At 43.9% G+C, this 20,053-nt stretch overlaps 1 protein-coding gene across 3 annotated transcripts in view; it reads right to left on the bottom strand.

The window, feature by feature from the left end:
* CDK16 (cyclin dependent kinase 16) overlaps positions 1 to 18,909 on the bottom strand; it is an 81,835-nt gene extending 62,926 nt beyond the window's left edge. The window contains exon 1 of one of the 3 annotated variants that reach the window (XM_029611985.1): positions 18,670 to 18,909. The gene's annotated coding sequence lies outside the window, so the exon portion shown is untranslated. Of the gene's footprint in view, positions 1 to 17,741; positions 17,862 to 18,669 lie in introns of those variants that run through there. The other 2 variants (XM_029611964.1, XM_029611974.1) reach the window with 2 other exon arrangements.
* Between the last annotated feature and the right edge of the window lie 1,144 nt (positions 18,910 to 20,053).

Genomic DNA, 20,053 nt, shown 5'->3' on the forward strand with positions numbered 1-20,053 from the left:
TCATTGTGGATATCCGGAAAACCTGACTGGCTGTGGGGTCCCCAGGACAGGTTTGGGAAGCTGTGTGCCAGGTACTTGTGACCTAGATTGGCCACTGTTGGAAAGAGGATACTGGGCTTGTTGGACCCTCGGTCCGACCCGGTATGGAAATTCTTATGTTCTTATTTTTACTTTCATTGGCTTCCAAACATATCCTGGCAGGATATTTGCACCCTAGAAATATATACTTAGTGGAATACAGTATGTTTGATGTACAAATATGAAACTGTTTCAACTGAAAAATATAGTAGACAGAACATTTCTGGAAACCTGTATATCATTATGCATCCCAGGTGCTGTAATTATAAACTTTTTTTGTTGTATCATTAGAGAAAATAAGTCATTCAAAATGGTGCAGTATCCTGCCAGGTGAATTAATGTTACAGTCACTAAAATGAAATTATATACACAAATTCTTGTGAATTAAATAAAGAAATGTGTGAACACCAAAAAGATTTAAAGGACAATATTCATATTCCCTATGGAGCTTTCAGTCCCATGGGTTTGGAACTGGAAGGTCATTTTCAAAACCACTTCTCAAGGAAGGAAGATATTGCAACCTTCCATCAGCTGATTTGCAGTCATTTTCACAAGAGCTAAGATTTTTTAAGGAATAAATGTTTCTGATCTCAGAATAGTAGCCTTTATCCTTAGGACTGCTGGGAGAGAGTCCTGGGTTTTTTTTGTTTTGTTTTTTTGAGACCATGAGCTTATTCTGCTTCTTGCCAGTAAGGAGACTGGGATCCTTTCCGTTGCATCCTGGGGTGCTCAACCAGTGTGATCCAGTGCCACCCAGGCAATGTTTCAGGGGAGAGTGGGCCCATCTAGTCAGGATCAGAAGGAGAGAAAAAGAAAGTGAACCCACCCAGTACAGCAAAGAGGCCTAAGGAAGTCAGATCCGAGCATTGGAGAGCAGGTACAAGGAGTGTCCCCAGAGGTAAGGAGCCCTTAAAGCAGGGGTGAGGAACCTTTTGTGAATGAGGGCCCGCATTATCGGTGAAATGGTGAGACTCCAGGTAGGTCTCATTAGCTGGTTCTAGGGAGAGAAGGGGGACCCTTCAACCCAATGGCTCTCCTCCGTGCTCCCAGAAACAGCTAATGTGCACCCGCCAGGGACTCATCATTGACGCAAAATTCTTATCTATCTTTGTTTCTTGTGGTTCCTTTCAGAAGGGGAGGAGCAAGACTGGAATATTAAACTCTGCTAAATTACAGAGTCCCCTAAAAACCTGTGCCTCGTACTAAGTCACTGCCCAACACTCCCTAGCTCCTTTAAATGAAGGGAGATGCTAACTGCTGAAGACCTCAATAGCCTCCCACCCAAACGAACCCCTGCCAAGACCCCACCACTGCTCAGCCCCAAACAGCAAACATAACTACATCCACATTACAGCCATACAGCGTGATTGCCCCTCTCCTACCCGGGCACCAAACCCCTTACTGAGATGCAAAGCGCTGCCCAGTAGCACAAAAAGAAAACGTGGCAGGGACCAAAACAACAATTGCCAGCAAAAGCAGGAAACCCTAAATGACACCACAACTGCAGGTACTTGCTGCTGGAGCCGAAGCCTCTTTACACACACAACGCCTGGGAACTAACTCTCCCCACAATCTTCCCACTAATGTCAGAGAGGTCCATACTGAGTAAGCCAGGGAGCAGGAGAGTTATCCAGTAACTTTACTCAAATAAATAGATTATTACTGGATATGCACTCTGGATAGCTTTAGGACAGTTCTCCAGGACTTACCATATCCAATGGCTTTATCAGGATAACTTTATCTGAACTGCGCTGAATATCAGTGTTAACCAGCTAAGGCCCCACCCCTGGTCTAAACCTGATGCAGCTAATGAGTTTCCTGGACAACATTTAAATGGAACAAGAGATCAGTTTTGAAGCCAAAGATCTGTCCGGATAACTCCGAAACCCGCTACTTACACAAAATTACTTGGACAAATCTATTGAATATGGACCTCAGAGAGAGTGTCCCATGTGGAGAAGGGGGGCCTTGCTCGTGACAGAGAGGGGCATTTTAAGGTGAGCAAATGAGGAAGCGCAGGGAGAAACAAGACGGCAGAATGAGGGGAGGCAGAGGCGGAAGAGAAGCAGTGGCATAATAGGAGCCCCATTGAAAGGGACACAAAACAAGATTGGGCTCACGACGGCAAACAAGGCTGAGTAGCCAGCTGGACCGGGAGGAGTCCACGTGTGACCAGGCTCCTCTTCCTAGCCACAAGTAAGAAGAAAATGAGTTGCAGGCCAAAGGTTCCTCACCCCTGCCTTCGAGTCATTTAATAGGAGAATCAAGGGCAGAGAATAAGCCAAGGGGAACTTAAGAGAATGTGCTTGTGATGTGTAACCTTGTGAAAATATGGATTTATCTTCCATTGAGGAAGCTAAAATTATTATTGTTGGCGTGGAATATGCCTCTCTGGGGTCCAGTACGATTCACCGTCTTATACCATCGGCCCTGGCGCTGAAATAAGTGAAATCCCCTATCTGGGAGGGGGTGAGGAAGAGCATGCTACCATTGAAATTAACTGCAGCAGGAAGAAGTCACGTAACATGAGACTGGGAAGTCAGAGAAAGACTGACAGTCTAGTGCGGAGGTTTACATGCAGTTGGACGCACTAGGCTAGCACCTGATGCAATAAGGAGATTAGCACATCCAAAACACATGCCCAAACGCATAGCCGATAGCTTCATCTACATGTTGTGATGAGAACTATTAGCTATTACCCCCTGATGAATAAAATTGCTGGGCACCCAATGTGCAATTTTTAACACAACAAATTTAATTCCAACCCCAGGGCTGGCGTTAAATCAATCTGTGAGTCTAGGGCTCAGGTGATGTTTAAGAATAAAGGTATAATGTAATGACTTGATTAAAAAAAAACTCTGGACACACAACATACATGCACAATAGACACGGTCCAGGCTGATTTTGCCTCTTGCTATCATGCATGTATATTGGGTGTCCAGAAATTGACCTGAAGCAAGGTAAAATGGACGCCCCTATTGAGAACCTGTTGCAATTGTGGGCGCACAGTCACATCTCCTGGTCGCTCGATGCATTTGAGCGCTAGGAACGCATAATTCTTCCCTAGCGATATCCTTTTTAATGCAGCAGTTCATTAAAATATAGTATTGGGTGCTCAAGAGACGTGCGGCTGCACACGTTAGGAAAATGGGTGCTCAATAGAGCGTCTATTTAAAGTGCGTCTTATTCTAACGGCCCCTGAAAAGGTTATCAGACCTTTTTCGTGAAGGTGATTAAATCACTATTGAAGACATCAGTCAGAATTTCAGGTTAGGAGATTTGCATGTGACAACTCCCTGACTATTGAGCCCACTGCCCGCCCCAGAGACCGCCCACCGCTGGACAAGATCATGGCGGGAACGCTGGAGGCAGCATGAGGGCGCACTGCCTGCCTGATTGAGACCGGCAGGAGCTGGCAACACCACCGAGACCAGTGGGAGGTGAGGAGAGGACGTCGGACAGGCACAAGAGAAGCGTTCCTTTTCCCCCCTCCCCGCCAGAAGGAGGAGGAAAACATTGTTGGCGCTTGCAAGATGGCACCTACCCACTGCCCGCCCATCGCCTGACAAGAATGCAGCGGGAACGCTAGAGGTGCCTGCACTGAGAGGCATGCGCACAAAGGAGTACAACAAAGTGGCTTGCCCCTTTGTGCGCGCCTGAAGTGATGCCTAAATTAAATATTTAATCACCACTCATACCAAACAGCTATTACAATGGAGCCAACATGCTGCAGTGAAACCATCACAGAACAAGGAAAATATGGAAATCCTCTTAAAACATCGCAATACAAGCAAAGAAAGAGCGCAAAGCTGTTCTACCGCACAATAGATAACATATCGCCTGTAATCTCTTCATGTCTAATGTTTACTCTCCTACTACTAACGTTCAATCATTATCAAAGAAAATCCCATTGATAAATGATCTATTAGAAGAACTAAAACCTACCATCTTTTGCATAACCGAAACTTGGCTGAAAGACAGTGATCATGTTCTCTTTAAATCAAATTTATCACCCCAACTATGATATCTTTCACTTCCCCAGACTCAATCGTAAAGATGGGGGTAGATTAATAATCAGTAAAAAAGATCTAAAACTTAAACCATACAAAGTTGAGATTATCTCCCCCCCCCCACCCCGCGAGGTGGCAATACTAAAATCTACACATCTATACATAGGTACTGTCTATTGCCAACCTGGAACACTCCAAAAAGACTGCTCACCTCTAATCGAAATTTTCACAAAAGCATTTCCATCATTTGAATTCACCCTAATCGTAGGGAACTTTAACCTACAAGTAGACAGTATACCTAAAACTACAGCATGTGAAATCTTTCTAGATTCCATGGAAGCAATGGGCTGGTCACAATTTATAACCAACCCCACTCGTAAAGCAGGACACATCCTTGACCTAATATTCGCCAATCACAATTCATCCCACTACATACTACCCTGGTCTGATCACCGACTAATAAAAGCAGAAATATCTCTCCTCAACACACAGCAAACAATGCCACATATTAATCAATCATTCACATACAGAAAAAAGATAGAACCAGAAATACTCAAAGAGACCATTACATATAAGATAACTGATTTTAAACACAATAATGCCTCCTCAGCTTTCGACTCCTGGTATAAAATCATCAATGAAATAGCCGATAACCTATGCCCAGTCCAGAAAAAAAGTTCCAAAATGAACGCAATACCTCCAAACAAAAGAAACCTTGGTATAATGAAGAGCTAAGATACACTAAACAAACCCTGAGAAAATCTGGAAAGCAATGGCGGAAATGCCAATCTACGGAATCCCTAGAAAAATACAAATCCCTATTAACAAAATACCATGAACAAATCAATAAAACAAAAAAAGCTACTATGCTAAACAATTAATGGTGTAATATTTCATTCCAAATTACTCTTCGAAACAGTTAAAAACCTAATCAAAGACCCATCTTCCTCCATCTCAGATAACTACAAATTTTCAAATTCCTGCAACGAATATGCCACTACTTTGCTAGAAAAAAACACAATTTACCTCCTGCATACCAACCAAAGAACCTGAAGAAAAACTTGGGCGAGCAAAATGGGAACACATTCGACATTGTATCAAAATTTGAAATTAACCAAACCATTACAAAAAATAAACCAGCTATCCATCCACTGGACCCAATCCCCGCAAGTTCCCTGAAAACAGTACACAGTGTAATCACAACAATGAACAACAATCACAACAATGAACAACCACTTGTTAGCAGAAGGATTGACCCTGATAGGGCAAAACAAGCTACGATAAAACCAATCCTTAAAAATAAAACTGGCAGAATTGATGATTGGGACAATTATCGACCACTATCTACCAGCCTTTCATTGCTAAAGTCCTGGAAAAAGCAGTACTATCACAATTAGAAAGCTTCCTAGAAGAAAATAACATTCTACACCTAAACCAATTCAAATTCAGAAAAGATCGCTCAACAGAAATCCAATTGATAAATCCTATATCCTGGTACTACTTGATCTAATAGCAGCCTTCAACACGGAGACCATACCCAGCTATGCCATCAGCTGAGAAAAATTGGAATAGATGGAAATGTTATCAAATGGTTCTCTTCCTTCCTAGCAGATAGATCGTTCCAAGTAAAACTGGACAGTCACATATCTGACACATTACTAATCGATACAGGTGTCTGCCAGGAGTCAGCACTCTACACTACATTATTCAACATTTAAATGCTGCCTCTATGCAAATTACTAGCGGAATTAGGAATCAACTTCTTCCTATATACAGATGACATATAATCTACATCTCATTCAACAAATCATTTGAAAAAACTGCTTTGACCCTGTACATGAAAGCAATTCAACAAAAACTATCTCAGCTGAAACTAACAAAAAACAACCTGAAATCATATGGTTAAGAAGAAACTCCACGATAATAAAACCACTAACCCTAGACCTAGGAAATTTGAACATTACACCATCAGATCAAGTGTGGGACCTAGGAATACAGATCGATGAGAACTTTTCAATGGAAAAGCATATAAGCAAATTAATTAAAACTGGATACTCCAAACTGAGAATACTACACTGGCTGAAACCATTATTAACAACCCAGGATTTCCACACTGTTTTACAAACTCTATTTTCAAACCTGGATTACTGCAAGTCCCTATTACTAGGACTATCCTCAGGACTATTAAAACCACTATAGTTACTACAAAATGCCTCAGCCAGATTCTTACTAAGGTCAAGGAAATTTGACCACATCACCCCCTCACTGTTAGCACTGCACTGGCTTCCTATACAATCCAGAATTCATTATAAAGTATTAACTCAAATTTTTAATATCATCAACATTAACCTATGCTTAATAGGAGTGACACTTCAACAGACAACTCCACAGAGAGCCCTAAGATCGCAAAACAAAAGACTTCTAAAGGTGCCTACAACACTGAGCATATACTTAACACAAATAAGAGACCAAATGTTCTCCATAGCGGGTCCCAAGTTGTGGAACTCTCTTCCAGAGTCACTACATCAGATAACAGAAAGAATTTTAAATGAGAACTGAAAACATGGCTCTTTCGAAATGCATATGACCTAATGTAAAATACCAATATGCCAATAATGTCACTGTCGGAACATAAGATTATGATAGTAGATTAAGCAATTAGTATTCAACGATGTAAAGTGTAACAAAACAACTTACTGAATATAACATGAAGGATAATGTATTGAAAATTATAGGTTTCAAATCATCCTGGTGCCCTAGTCAACTTGTACGCGATATTAATGTATCAACCTAGAATATGTATTTGATATTGTGATGAACTAGATTACCCGAGAACGAGCCCTGTCCATAGCAGGTCCAACTTTATGGAACTCGATGCCACCTGACCTACGCCTAGAACACTGTACAACAACCTTCAAAAAAAAGTTGAAAACCTGGCTGTTCAAACAAGCATTTACTTAATCTTACCATACCCCTGACCACTTAGCCTTGTAACATAATTGTAAGGTAATATAATGTAATATAACCACTGCTAAATAATTTGTTATATATCTTGTAATATAAGTACTGTTAACTAATATGTTATATAATTACTGTATCCTCCTTTCTATATTCCTCCTTCTCTCTCTAGGTCTCCCTGACCTTCTTCTCTCTCTCCCCCGCTCCTCATGATATCCCTGTTAGATGTAACTATTATTTTACTTTCTTTCTGTTAAGTTTTTTACCCCAGTTGTATGTAAACCAATGTGATATTCATTTGAATGTCAGTATATAAAAGTTCTAAATAAATAAATGTAAAAATATGATCTTGAATATGTATCTGCCATTGTACTGACCCTGAATATGAATGTTGACCCATTATGGGAATGCTGACCCTGAATCTGATCACTGATTTTGTAAACCGTTGTGATCTCATTTTGGAATGACGATATATAAAATGCATAAATAAATAAAATAAATATTGCTGCTTACAGTGAAACATCAGAAATGAATATTAGCAAGGTCCTAAACTGTAGAATTTTGACTAAAGAGGGATTTGTGTTGGAAATGTCTTGAAAGACAATCTTATCAAACAAACAGATCCTCACCATGAATGACAAGGGGGTCAGAACCCTTGAGTACCTGGTTTTCAGAGCTGAGAAAAGAAAGGCCAGGTAGAATGGAAGAGCTTGCACTTTTTTCTTTTATATTTTTGCATGGGTCTCGGCCTTGTGGTTGAGAAGAGGTGGTCATGGGCTTAGCTAAGCTGGAATCACTGAACAATGAGTAAACTATGAGCCTAGTTGAGTTCTAAACCTAAGCAAAGGAAACTCCTTTCACTGAGGAAGAAAAGACATCAGCTGTGAAGAGGCTCATTGGAGGTAGCATTGTACCCCCAGGACGTTAACAGACTCCAGCTGCAGATTGGGAGGCAGCATTGGATCTCCCAGGAGGATGCAGACCTCAGCAACTGATCAGGAGGTGACTTTGGGTCCCCCAAGTGAGCACAAACCCAGGAGGTGGAGTCAGGTCCACCAGGAGGACGTGGACCCCAGTAATGGATTCTGAGATGAAGTTTGGTCCTCCAGGAGGCCATGGACCCATTAGCAGAGTGTAAGGAAGTGGAACCAGCAGCCACAGCAGTCTGGACACAATGGATTCTCCCCTTATGACCAAGCAGTTCTCACCAGCCCAGTTGCATTTCTTCACATGGGTGAGACGTGGGGTACTGTGGGAAGGAAAAAAGAGGGGAGGGTAACTGTATTGGATCAAGAGGAACACAAGTGGTCCTTTCTTTTCTATATGGTGGTATTTTGTGGGGACTAACATCCCCAAATAGCTAACTATACCAACTGATATCTTGTAGAAATGTATATAGTTATGTAGTCTGAGACTAATACACACAAAAAGATAAAAGTGCTGTTTGATATCCTGTAGATATGTATATAATTATATAGTCTAATAAAATCTGTACATATGTTTAAATACTGCAGCTTTGTTTAAGGTCCCACCTGTTTTTCAGGTTTTCATGGGGTAACCAGGAGGCACCAGGTGCCACGCAGACAAGGACCAACAGATTCCATTTGAGGAGGACTCCCGCTAGGTCAGACTGAGATGCAGGAATGCCCCCACAAGGTTATTAGGCATGGGGGCATTACATAAGTTTGTCAGGTCTCAGCTGCCTCTCCCCCCCAGTTTAACCTTCTGTTTGTGGTAAGGACACAGAAAGGGATGATTACAATTATCTGATGCACATAGCCTGCAAACATTTGCACCACTAGAAGGACCCTCCATGTGGTAAATTATTAATTTCAGTGAGCTACTTGAATTTTTCCAGATGACAGCCAAGGAAGATTGCACTGACATTGGTGCAGGCTATTTTGCACAGCAGATTTCTACAGTCTATGCATGATCAACACTTCTGTTTTGAAGTGTTTGATAATGCACTGATTGCTTTGCATGACAAATGTGACAATGGAAGCTTGCATTTACTTTTACAAGCTGAGAAATCTGTGAGCAAGGAAGATTCATGAGCAAGTGTTTTTTCAGTTCTGTGGAAGAGATGTTCACTAACTGCCCAATGCAATATGATGCTGGACAAAACACGAGATTTATACTCCCTCAGCGGCATGAAAAACAGACTGTGCTATTTTTCAAATCTGATCCCATATTTCCCTTAATGTTTCCCAAAATATTTAAACTTATTAGACTAATTTTAACAATCTCAGTCACAACCTACAACAAGGATGTTATATATTAACTATTTAATGAAATGGTGGCCCCGACTATTATGGTCTGGGGAACTGATAAGCAGGGGGGTAACCTGCAAGGAACAGCAATTACTACCCTTAACAGAAGGCAAGGCATTACTACCCTTAACCAATAAGTTTTTGATGCAACTACAACATCACTCTTCACTTTGATGGTGGTGGTGGGGGAGGGGGGTGGAAGAGGAATTGGATTCAGATGACAACCAACATAGGCCATGACTTTTATAGTCTGGGGCACTGATAACCAGACATTAAGTGAATAAGCACAGGACTGCTTCTAAGGCCGAGTCCATAAGCAAAACACTTCAGCACTGTCTGAGTTTTCAAGAAGGCTCATCAAATAACTGCATGGAGGGGCAGGTGCTATCCTTAAGAGAAACATGGGGTAACCTGCACACTGCAGCAGATACTACCATAAGAAGCTTGCTGGGCAGAGTAGACAGACCATTTGGTCCTTTTCTGACATCATTACTGTTATGTACGGGGGTGTTTAGTGTGCCCTTGGGCCTCAGCCCGGGCCCAGACCTTCAGGGGGAGCCGAGGGTTGACGGTGGCTCCGCATGGCTGTACACAGTCTTACCCTCTGCCAGGCCTGCAAGCTCCCAAGGCCAACATCCAAGGATGTTGGAAGTTGAATGGTCCTCCGACCATTCCGAGCCCTTTCGGACCTGCTGCGAACAGCATGGAGCAGCAGGCCTGGCCTGAGGTTGAGGGCAGACGGAGGCCTTGACACGAAGACAGGACTATGGTCGATGCGGCAGCATCACAGCCAAGACACTTGACAACAGCTGGGTTGATGCAACGGCATCACGGACGAGGAACTTGACAACAGCAGGGTTGATGCAATGGCATCATGGACGAGGAACTTGACATCCAAACAAGCACACATAAGGCATGGACATTGGCACTTTCTCTCAGGGCGCCCGCGGGACTGAGTCGCGGACCACCCTGTCCCACTGCATGCCCTACACAGCCCTTGCAGGCTGGTCACGGACCACGAGGAGAGCGGAACAGCGCAGGGAAGATCCAGGCAAGAAGGAACTCCAATGACTGAGCCGGTGTCATCCGAAGCTTCCCCCAAGGCTGGCAGGAACGGAGGCTCAGGAGCACAGGGACACTTCCTACCTGCAAGACACCTCATTCTCGGGCATACACCATCCGAGAGCACCGGCTTACAGGAACAGAAGGCTCGAGAGCACCAGACGAAGACGCAGGGAAGAACATCCTGGCAGGCAGACACATCAGGATAAGGAAGATCATGGCAGAACATCAGGACATGGTCAGGGACCTCAGGCAAAACATCAAGACACCAAGACATGGTATAAAGCAGACGAGACAAGGAGCTCCTCGAAGAACAGACAACCTTACAAGGGCTCTGGCAGGCAGGAGCCTCCAGAGGGAAGTCACCACGATGCAAGGCCAAGACAGACTGAAGCTGAAGTCCTTTTATAGGGCTGCAGACCGGCGACTCCCTGGGAGGAGTTTGGCAGGCCCACACCTAGCTGGCCCTATAACTACGGAAAAGTGCTGCGGGCCGGCCCCTAGGGAAGGGCGTAGCTCAAACCAGGAAGTCCATGCAAACACAAGCAGCCTCAGGCAGGCCCCACGGACATCGAGGCCTCCCAGGCCCTGGAGCAAATCCCGGACAGTTCGCAGGCGAGGCCCTGGCTTGGAGCGGCCTCCAGGAAGAGGTAAGGAGCCTCCCGTAGCCCAGCTACAGGAGGGTTCATAACAATTACTATGTTACGTTTAGCTATTTAGTCAAATAAATGTTAATATTTCTGACAGGGACCGGTGGCCCACTAAAGTCAGCCCACAGTTCACTCCTCTATGCACGCATTTACATCCTTAGAGACACATATTTCCATACGCAGATATTGACACACATTTACATATATGCACACATGTGTACAGAGGCATAGAAATAATAACATTCATACAAACACACACAGACAGAAATATTTAACCAAATATATACACAGGCGCACACAAACACACACTCATGTAACAGAGGATTAGTGTGGAGGTCTTAAGAGGTGTAATCTGTACACTTGCAGTCATTGTGCTATATGTTGTATCAGATCTGCTTGTTAAATAAAATAAAAAAAAAAAGAGGCCTAATCCCGTTTAGCTCCCCCTTGTATCAGAAACAAACTTTCAGTGATCCATAAGAATGAAACCCTGCTGCAGTCTGCAAATACCCTGCATACCTTTTACATTATACATCCTTTGTGCCACAGCAAACAGAGACTTTGCTTAAGAAAAAAAACAATGTTTAAGGTCCCTTTCTTATTTCCGAATGGTAGGTTCCATTCCTGGAAGCAGATATTATGGCTCTGAGAAAGAGGGAGTTATAAGACTCAGGGCCTAGGGTGGGAGGTAGAAGTTAAAACTTTGGATCATCGCGCACCCAACCCCTCCTGGCAGTTGCTGGACTGATCAGGTTGCCTACAGACAAAGGGAGGGGACTGGATTACGGTTAGAAACACAAAGGGGTGAGGAGTAAAAAGGGTTTGTGAGAAGAAAATATGCTGTTTAGCAGCTCTCGGTGCTGGGAATGGGGGAAAGGGAAGCCGAGAGGGTGGTCATAACCTGCTTTTCTTAAAATCAGTTTAGCTCTGGAGAGGCTCTTTAAGCAGTTCCTGAAGGTGGCATGCCACAGCTGAATTTCTCACAGGAATAAACAGGATTAGCACGTTGTTCTCCACCCAATTTGGCGACCTGAGGGGAACTAGCAACTTTCCAATTGGTCAGTGTGGTCCTGATGTAACAAGGTGTGGTGTGCACATGTTAACGCATGGTTGTGAGCGCATTTTTTTGCGTAGAGCTTCAATCCCAATTTAGCAAGGAGCTTAGCACACAAATAAAAGTCCGGGCAAACATGGGAAAAACTGTGTGCATAAATTAGCATTCCTCCCTGCAAATCAAGGTATTGGCTATTACTGCCCAATGCAGAAAGGTGCGTAGACTTAACTCAGGTTTTTTTTTTTTTAACACTGTAAATGTAACTCCCGGGGCTAGTGTTAGTCTAGGGGTTCTGAACCTGGAGTTTATGGTGTGAGAGTCCTGTACTTGGAGCTTTCGGTGCATAAAGCAAGGTTTATGCACGTAAATAATATTTTTTATGCATGCCAAGCATTGTCTTTCTGTGGCTGTGCACATTTTTGGGTTAGTACGCCTTTTGTAAACTCCTGATGCATTAGCATGCCATTAGCTTATTGCGTCAGGAGTTAACTCGTTTTTTTCAGCATATGAGTAAAGAAAATGGGTGAAGTTCAGCACAACTATTTGTTATTCTTATCTTATTACATTGGGACTTGTGGAAGGAAGAAATACAGGGAGAGCTCGAGGCAGGCCAGGCCAGGATCCAGGGCCCCGCACTGGAGTTTAGTATGGGCCACAGAGCCCATCTCCATGTCAATGGTTTCTGTAGGGATCTGCTGCATCACAAAGGCAGCCTGATCGTAGTAATCAAAGGGAAACAGCCGAAACTGATCACATTCAGAGTCTGTTTAACTTCTTTCCCAACAAATGTAGTTCATGCATGGCATAAACAGGGAAGGGCCTGCAGTAAATGTACGATTCATTACACGGTTTACTTGTTGGCAGGGTCACCAAACAGCCCGAGGTCATTAAGGACAGGTTAAGCCATTCCAGGTTTTACTCCACTGCACTTATGAACTTATACTTAGAGATGTTGAAATGGCAGGCCCGTAAAAGCCACTATAGGGAGAAGATGGGGCAGGGGGTGGTGGGGAAGGAGAGAAAACAGGAATGGATCAGTGATGCCCTGGAAGCAGGCTGTAACTTGTCTAGAGCAGGGTGCCAGCTTAACAGGAATAGGCTGAGCCTGGCCTGTCTTTCCCCTCAATGCATCTATTGACTTATAGGTTATAAGATCATAAGAAACGCCTTGCTGGAACAGGTCCATTGAGCCCAGCATCCTGTCTCCAATAATGGCCAATCCAGGTCACAAGAACCAGACAGGATCCAAAGAAGAGGTCCAATCCTTCTTGCTTATAACCAGGGGTAAGCCGTGGCTTTCCCTAGTCTACATGGCTAATAGTGGTTCATGGACTTTTCCTTCAGTAACTTTGTCTAGATCCTTTTTCAACTCAGCTACATCAACTGCTTTCACCACATCCGGTTTCTTGCAGAAAAACCTATCACTGATAACCATACTCCTGAAGGAAGGGGCTCTCATCATTATAACATATGTGTGCTACAAAAACCCTTTCCATGGTGCACCCTTTTTGCATTTGGCAGAAGCAAGTGTGTGGTACCGCTGTTGATCATGCCACATGATCAGAGTAGAAGGCTAGCCTCCTCCCATGATCCAGCAATAGACCCTGAGATTGACTGTGAAAATGCCCAAACACTTGGACGCATGTCCTTCCACACGACTATTTATTTACCTTAAACTTTTATTACTTGCCTTATTACTAGAAAACTGTGCACCGAGACGTAGATTTTAAAAGCCTTGCGTGCGCAAAAATGGCCATCTACGTGCGTAAGCTATGCAAATTTTGAATTGCCGGGGAAGTACGTGCGTACATTCATGTACGCGTGTCCAGAAAAAGTAGGTGGAAAAGGGGGCAGGGCTTGGGTGCTCCCAGCACTGATGCGCGTGACCCCTAATTTTCCTCAGCCAGCACAAATATACTACAGCTCCAGAGAGAGAGAGAGAGATAGAGAGAGAGAGAGTGAGCGTGAGAGTGAGAGAGAGAGAGAGAGAGAGACTCTTTATAGGGCTCAGCCTGACACTCAATATGTGGACCATTGTAAGGGGGCACTTTGATTCGGGGTGAGTTTTCGGGAGGTGGATTGGGGTTTGTGGGGTGGTGCTACAGAAACATGCAGAGGTATTCCTTGAAAAATTGACATCATTAAAGAATTTTAGACCTTATAAGCGATGAAAATTCTAACAAGAGGAGTTGATTTGTACACTGCAGTCTCTGCCAGCTACGTTGTACAAATCAACTCCTTTTCATCGCTTATAAGGTCTAAAATCCTTTAATGATGTCATTTTTACAAGGAATAACTCTGCATGTTTCTGTTACACCACCCAACAAACACAATCCACCTCCCGAAAACTCATCCCGATTTCAAAATGCCCCCATTACAGTGGCTGAGCCCTATAAAGAGTCTCTCTCTCTCTCTGCGCATGAAGAGTATTTTAAAACCTATGCACGTGGCAAGATGGGCCATGCATGACCCTTTTAAAATCTGCCTGAAAGCGAGGTACAACCAAATATAAAGATACCAATAACATTGCATTCGAACAGTCAGGAAAACTACAATTACTTAACAACTGCCATCCCCGCCATTAGGAAAACATGACTTATGTATATTTTACTGTAAACCACTGCGAGCCTTGGAGTGTGTGGTTTATAAATAATAAAAAAAAAAAAAAATGCAATTGATTTGAAGAACAATCACAAATACTTGTCATTTATCAGGTCACGCAAACCTTCTATTAACCCATTAAATCTATTGTGCCCCATGACTGCTGCTTAACTCTTGAGCCAGTGATCAGCCTCTTAGTAACGTGATGGGGCTTTGCCAGTCACTGGCTTTGCTCCCATGTATATTTTTCCCATCAGTGAGGTCGTGGAAAGGGTCTTTGCACATTTTGGGTTAGGAGCTACGGAGATGGAAGGAGGCTAGAGATCATCCCTGGAACTCAAGAGTGTTTGGAGAGCTGGAAATTCTCCCAGGATCTAAGAGGCCATGCGAGCAGGATTTCTGAGGAAAGAAATTTGAGAAGATTGATGGCCAGTGCCAAAGGGAAGGGCCTAACCCCGGTGTCCCAAAGGCCTGGGCCAAAGATCTTTATGCCCTGGCGATCAGTTAACAGCATGGGTGAAGGGAAGGACTGAGACTTTTGAGTCAAGAGCTCACAAGACTGGACGAGGTTTGGATTGCAAATTAATAGTTTTGACCCATGTTGGGATTTTTCTGATGTTTTTGTATTTGGGAATTGTTTCCCTCCAGTTTTTTGTGCCTGGGGATAATTTTTCTATTTCTTTGCAAGGTACATGTGTGGACCCCATTCCAGCCAATGAACCCTCCAAGTAGGAGAGACTTGTCCTATGGATAATGGTGCCAGAGAGCTAAGAAAGGAATCAACTTCTAGTATGGACAAATTATCTATCATCTTCACTGTTGTAATTTTCCTAATGCTGTTTTTGATTTTTGGAATACTGGCTTGGATTATTTTTATTTAAGTTGCAGTAAAGACTTTGATTTGAATACCAACTTGGACTCCAGTTTGATTTTTGCCTATTACTCCCAGTGTTCTGGCTGAATGGAGAGACCCTGGTGTGAGTACTGGCTATATCCTGCAATTTCCTTGCTCTCTTCTGGGGCATCATCGCACCAGGTAGAGGTCTTAAAGGTAGTGATTGACAGGGCCCATGAAAGACTATCTTTCTCTCCATCTGCACTTGGACCTGGACCCATGGGCACTCCTGGATGGTGTTCACAGCACAAGACAGGGGATGGATACAGTAAGATACAGATAATGGCAAACAAAGCCCAAATTGGTCCATTCAGTCTGATCAGTTGAGATTCCTCTGCTTTGGGTAGCTGAGCATACAAATTCCCACATGCAACTCTACTCCAACTTTCCCCTACTATCTTGTCTTTTTGCACCTGATATCACGCCTTTTTACCCACCACTGCCATCCCATGGTTTAGTGCAAGGGTATTAGGAGCCCTAAGCTCTATTGTAAACCGAAATGATATGTAACTTTTCTATTGTTATTGTTTCTATTGATATGTTGTTATTGTTTCTATTGATATGTTCTATTGTAAACCGAAATGATATGTTACTTTGCTACATGAATTGCGGTATTTAAAAAAATGTTAAATAAATAAATAAATAAATAAGCATAGCTTACAGCTTTGTGCAACGCCCATTGCACACACAATTAAAATTATGCAATAACAACAGATTTTACATGGAAAAGAACATTCAAAGAACAGTCTTCTGAGATAAAAGTATGATTTACAACAAGTATATTATATTGACATGTACTACTATCATGCTGAACAGAAAACCCTGAAAAAAAAAGAGACTTAGAACCCATATGGTTTTAAGCCTATTGTAAAGTGTGCTGGGTGTGGGCTTGGCCACCCGAAAGCCACGAGTAACCTGATTTACAGTTACAATATAGTAAAGCTACTAAACCAAAACAGCACCAACTGCCAGCATTCAAACAATAAGGACCCTATCTAAGAAAAGACAACACTGCAAATATTATACCAGGCCCTAAAACACCAAATACATCTCCTATTACAACAACAGAAGATACCAGGCTGCTATAGATACCTGTACACTAGCAGAATACTCTCACAGTCCAGGGCTCTGCTTCAGCAGGCTGGAGGCCTTGCTGGGCCTTTACTTATTAGGCTGGCTGTGTGTGTGTGGGGGGGAGGGAGGGTAGTGCCGGTGGCCCAGCTGGACCTTTTATTATTGTACCACAGGCTGGAGGGGAGATGCTGATGCCCCCCAGGGCCTCTTGCTGCTTTCCCCAGCAAGTCTGGCCTGGGAGAACCTGGACACCTTGGATCTCAGGCTTGGCTTGGCTAGAACCTGGATGGAGGGCCACCAGGGAAGACGAGGTGCTGCTCCGCAGAAGGAAGGGGGAAAAGCACTGCGGGGTTCTGCCGAGGATGTCACAGCCAGAAGGTGGTGCTGTGATCCCCCCGCAACCCCTTGACAGCTGGGAAAAAAAAGACAGGAAAAACAGAAAATATGCACCAGAGAGATGAACCTATTACAAACCAAAAATAAAAAACCATACAAATATGGAATGAAACAAACTAAAGATAAATGTCATTAGAAACGTAGTCACCACACCTTTGCCTTCAGGACACATTGTGCTGTTAAAAATAGGAAGGTTTGGAGGATGATCGGGCCTGGGTGTGCCATAAGAGGTGCACGCAGCCCTGGGAGCGAGGGAGGATGATTGCTGGCCAGTGAGCAATAATGAGGGTACATCTTTGAGGAGTCTGGCATGGACTTTTGCAGCAACCTGATTATGTTCTCTGGGGGTTGAAGATTCACGCTTATATAAAAAAAACAAAAAAAACCCCACCTTATAAAAAGGAAGGTTTATATATTAAAGTGACCCTACCCTGTCTACCTGCACAATTTTAGGCAGTATAGGAAGTCTTCAGTCCCTAGGAGCCAGTGTTATTCTGTCAAGAATCTTGGGGATTCCTTTGTCTGCCATCTATGGAATTCATGCTAATACATATGAAAGTTTAACAGCTGTAACCAGGGCCAGATTAACTTCAATGGGGCCCTTCTGCCTCTAAGTTTTATATGCCCTCACTCTGCCAATCACCATTTCTACCCTCCCCCAGCAGAAGGAGAGCACAGATCAGCACTTCCTACCTGTGTCTGGCTCTGCTTTAATGGTTTGGCAAGTCTTGAAAGATCTGTGAGGCACTGCATAGTTTAAACTGCGATTGGAGCCAGGTAGCAGAGGAAGATGATTTGCTCTGAAGCTCTGCTCTCCTTCTACTGGCCCGAGGGGGTGGAGGGAAGAGAAACAGGGAGAGGACCTGGGATTGGATTAGCAGGCACAAGTTATATAGGTTCTGTTGCCCCCCCCCCCCTATATATCTGAGGCCTTTGATTGCAGCCCTAAGGTCCATTGTGTTAACCTGACCCTAGATATAAAAGGAAAAGCGCCAGCACTATAACAAGGAGACTCTCACTGTTGCCAGGAGACTGTCCCTTTCTCAGAAAGACTGCCACCCTGACAGGGAGATGCCAAAACTATTAGGGAGACACAATTATGGCAGGGGGAGGGTCTTTGCAGTACAGCTGGGCGGGGGGCGCGAATGTTTCCTGTGTCTCCTGGTGTCTGAAGCAGCCCGATTCCTTCTTCTCTCACTCTCAGGGAGAATAAATGCATGGCTCACAATCGAGTCCTCGCCTATAGATACCTGGTCTTTCACCATTCCCTCTGTTCCCCTGTAGCAGAGTAACTGATCCATCCCTGGAGAGACTGTGGAGGGCAAAGAAGCCCTGCATGGCATTGGAAATCCCTTCCCCTCCCCCCCCGGAATCTAGTCTCACTTCTCTCGCCCTGGTTCTCCCTGCTCCGCTGCTCTCTCCTGCACCCCCTCGCTGTAGGAACAGATTCTGTCCGCTGACCCAAAAGGTCCTGGTGCCCAAGGGAGAAAATGTGGAAGGAGAGGCGAGGGTTTCCCTTATGCGTAGAGGGACTGTAGTCAGGGCTGGATTCCTACACACTGCCGCCTCCCTGGTCCCGGGAGAGGAGGTTACTGTGAGAAAGAATGCAAGGCAGGCTTACCCTGGAGGAAGGGCAGGGGGCTCTGGAGGGGACGGTGGAGAGGGTGTCCACAGGCCAGAAGAGAAGGAGTTGTCACTGCCACCCGTGAGGGTCTTCCTCCCAGTAATCCTCAGCCATGGTTACGTTGGCTGCCTGAGATCTCAGCAGCCATAATCCGAGTGGATAATCTTACTGCTGCTGTCAAGCCAGCTCCTCCCCCTCCTCCTGCCTGGGAGTTCACCCCTCCTGCTGCTGCTGCTGTCTCAGCCTAGGAGGGCCTGTTCCTTCTCCTCCTGTTTGCTCAGAGTTTGGATTCAGATAACTTTATTGCAATTACACTTTTCCTTGTGCTGCCAAAGTAGTATACATGATTAAAATAAAAACAAGGAAGAGAGGAAAATATTACAGAATAATAACCGTGGAATAAAATTACAGGTTACAGAATCTACAACAACAATGACAAAACTCTGGATTGGTCCGTATTGTCCCTGGTCAGGTTTCATTTCTGGTCTGGTGACAGCATGCCACATATTTGGTAACTATAGCTGCTGTTTCTTCTCTTTCCCTCAGGATTATACAGAGTTTTTCCTGCTCATTCTTTACTGGGACGTCTTTGGTTTTCTGTCAGCTTTGGGAAAAGAGTGTCTCTGATATGTTTGAATTTTGCACAGCACAAGAGGAAATGCATTTCTGTTTCTATTTTTCCAGTGTTGCATTGTTCACCACGCCTCCTCATTATCTTCCCTCTCCCCCTAAACCCAAGGCTTGATCCTCCTCCTCACTCTGAACTCGGCCCCCTCCTATTTCTCACTCTCCTCCCTCTCTCGCTAACATACAGTCTAGGACGGTCTCTCATAGGCTGCCTGCTTGTATTGTTATTATTTTGTAATTTTTTTTCACCTTTTTATTTTAATCATTCCAAGTATTACTTTGGCAACACATGTAAAATTATCCTGCCAATAAAGTTATCTGATTCTCATAGAAGCCGGGGCTTGCAGTGCTGCCTCCTGCCTGTTTTTCACTTTCAGTCCAAGAGCGTTCAGTTGAATTCAAGAAACTTTATTGTCAGGACAATTTATGTAGTTATGCCAAAGTAATATGCTAAGACTAAGGCAGAAAATACTACAAAGCTGCCACCTGACCCAGCTCAAGAAAGGAGACTTTTGGCCAGACTTGTACTTTGAACTTACATTCCAATCTTTGTGGTGTTTGTAATTCTTTTATCTATCTATCTAAAAGACAGGAAACAAAGAGTAGGATTAAATGGACAATTTTCTCAGTGGAAGGGAGGGGGCAGTGGAGTGCCTGAGGGATCTGTATTGGGACCCGTACTTTTCAATATATTTATAAATGGTCTGGAAAGAAATTCAACAAGTGAGGTAATCAAATTTGCAGATGATACAAA

The sequence above is a fragment of the Rhinatrema bivittatum genome, chromosome 1 (genome assembly GCF_901001135.1).
Source record: "Rhinatrema bivittatum chromosome 1, aRhiBiv1.1, whole genome shotgun sequence".
In the NCBI taxonomy this organism is placed as follows: domain Eukaryota; kingdom Metazoa; phylum Chordata; class Amphibia; order Gymnophiona; family Rhinatrematidae; genus Rhinatrema; species Rhinatrema bivittatum.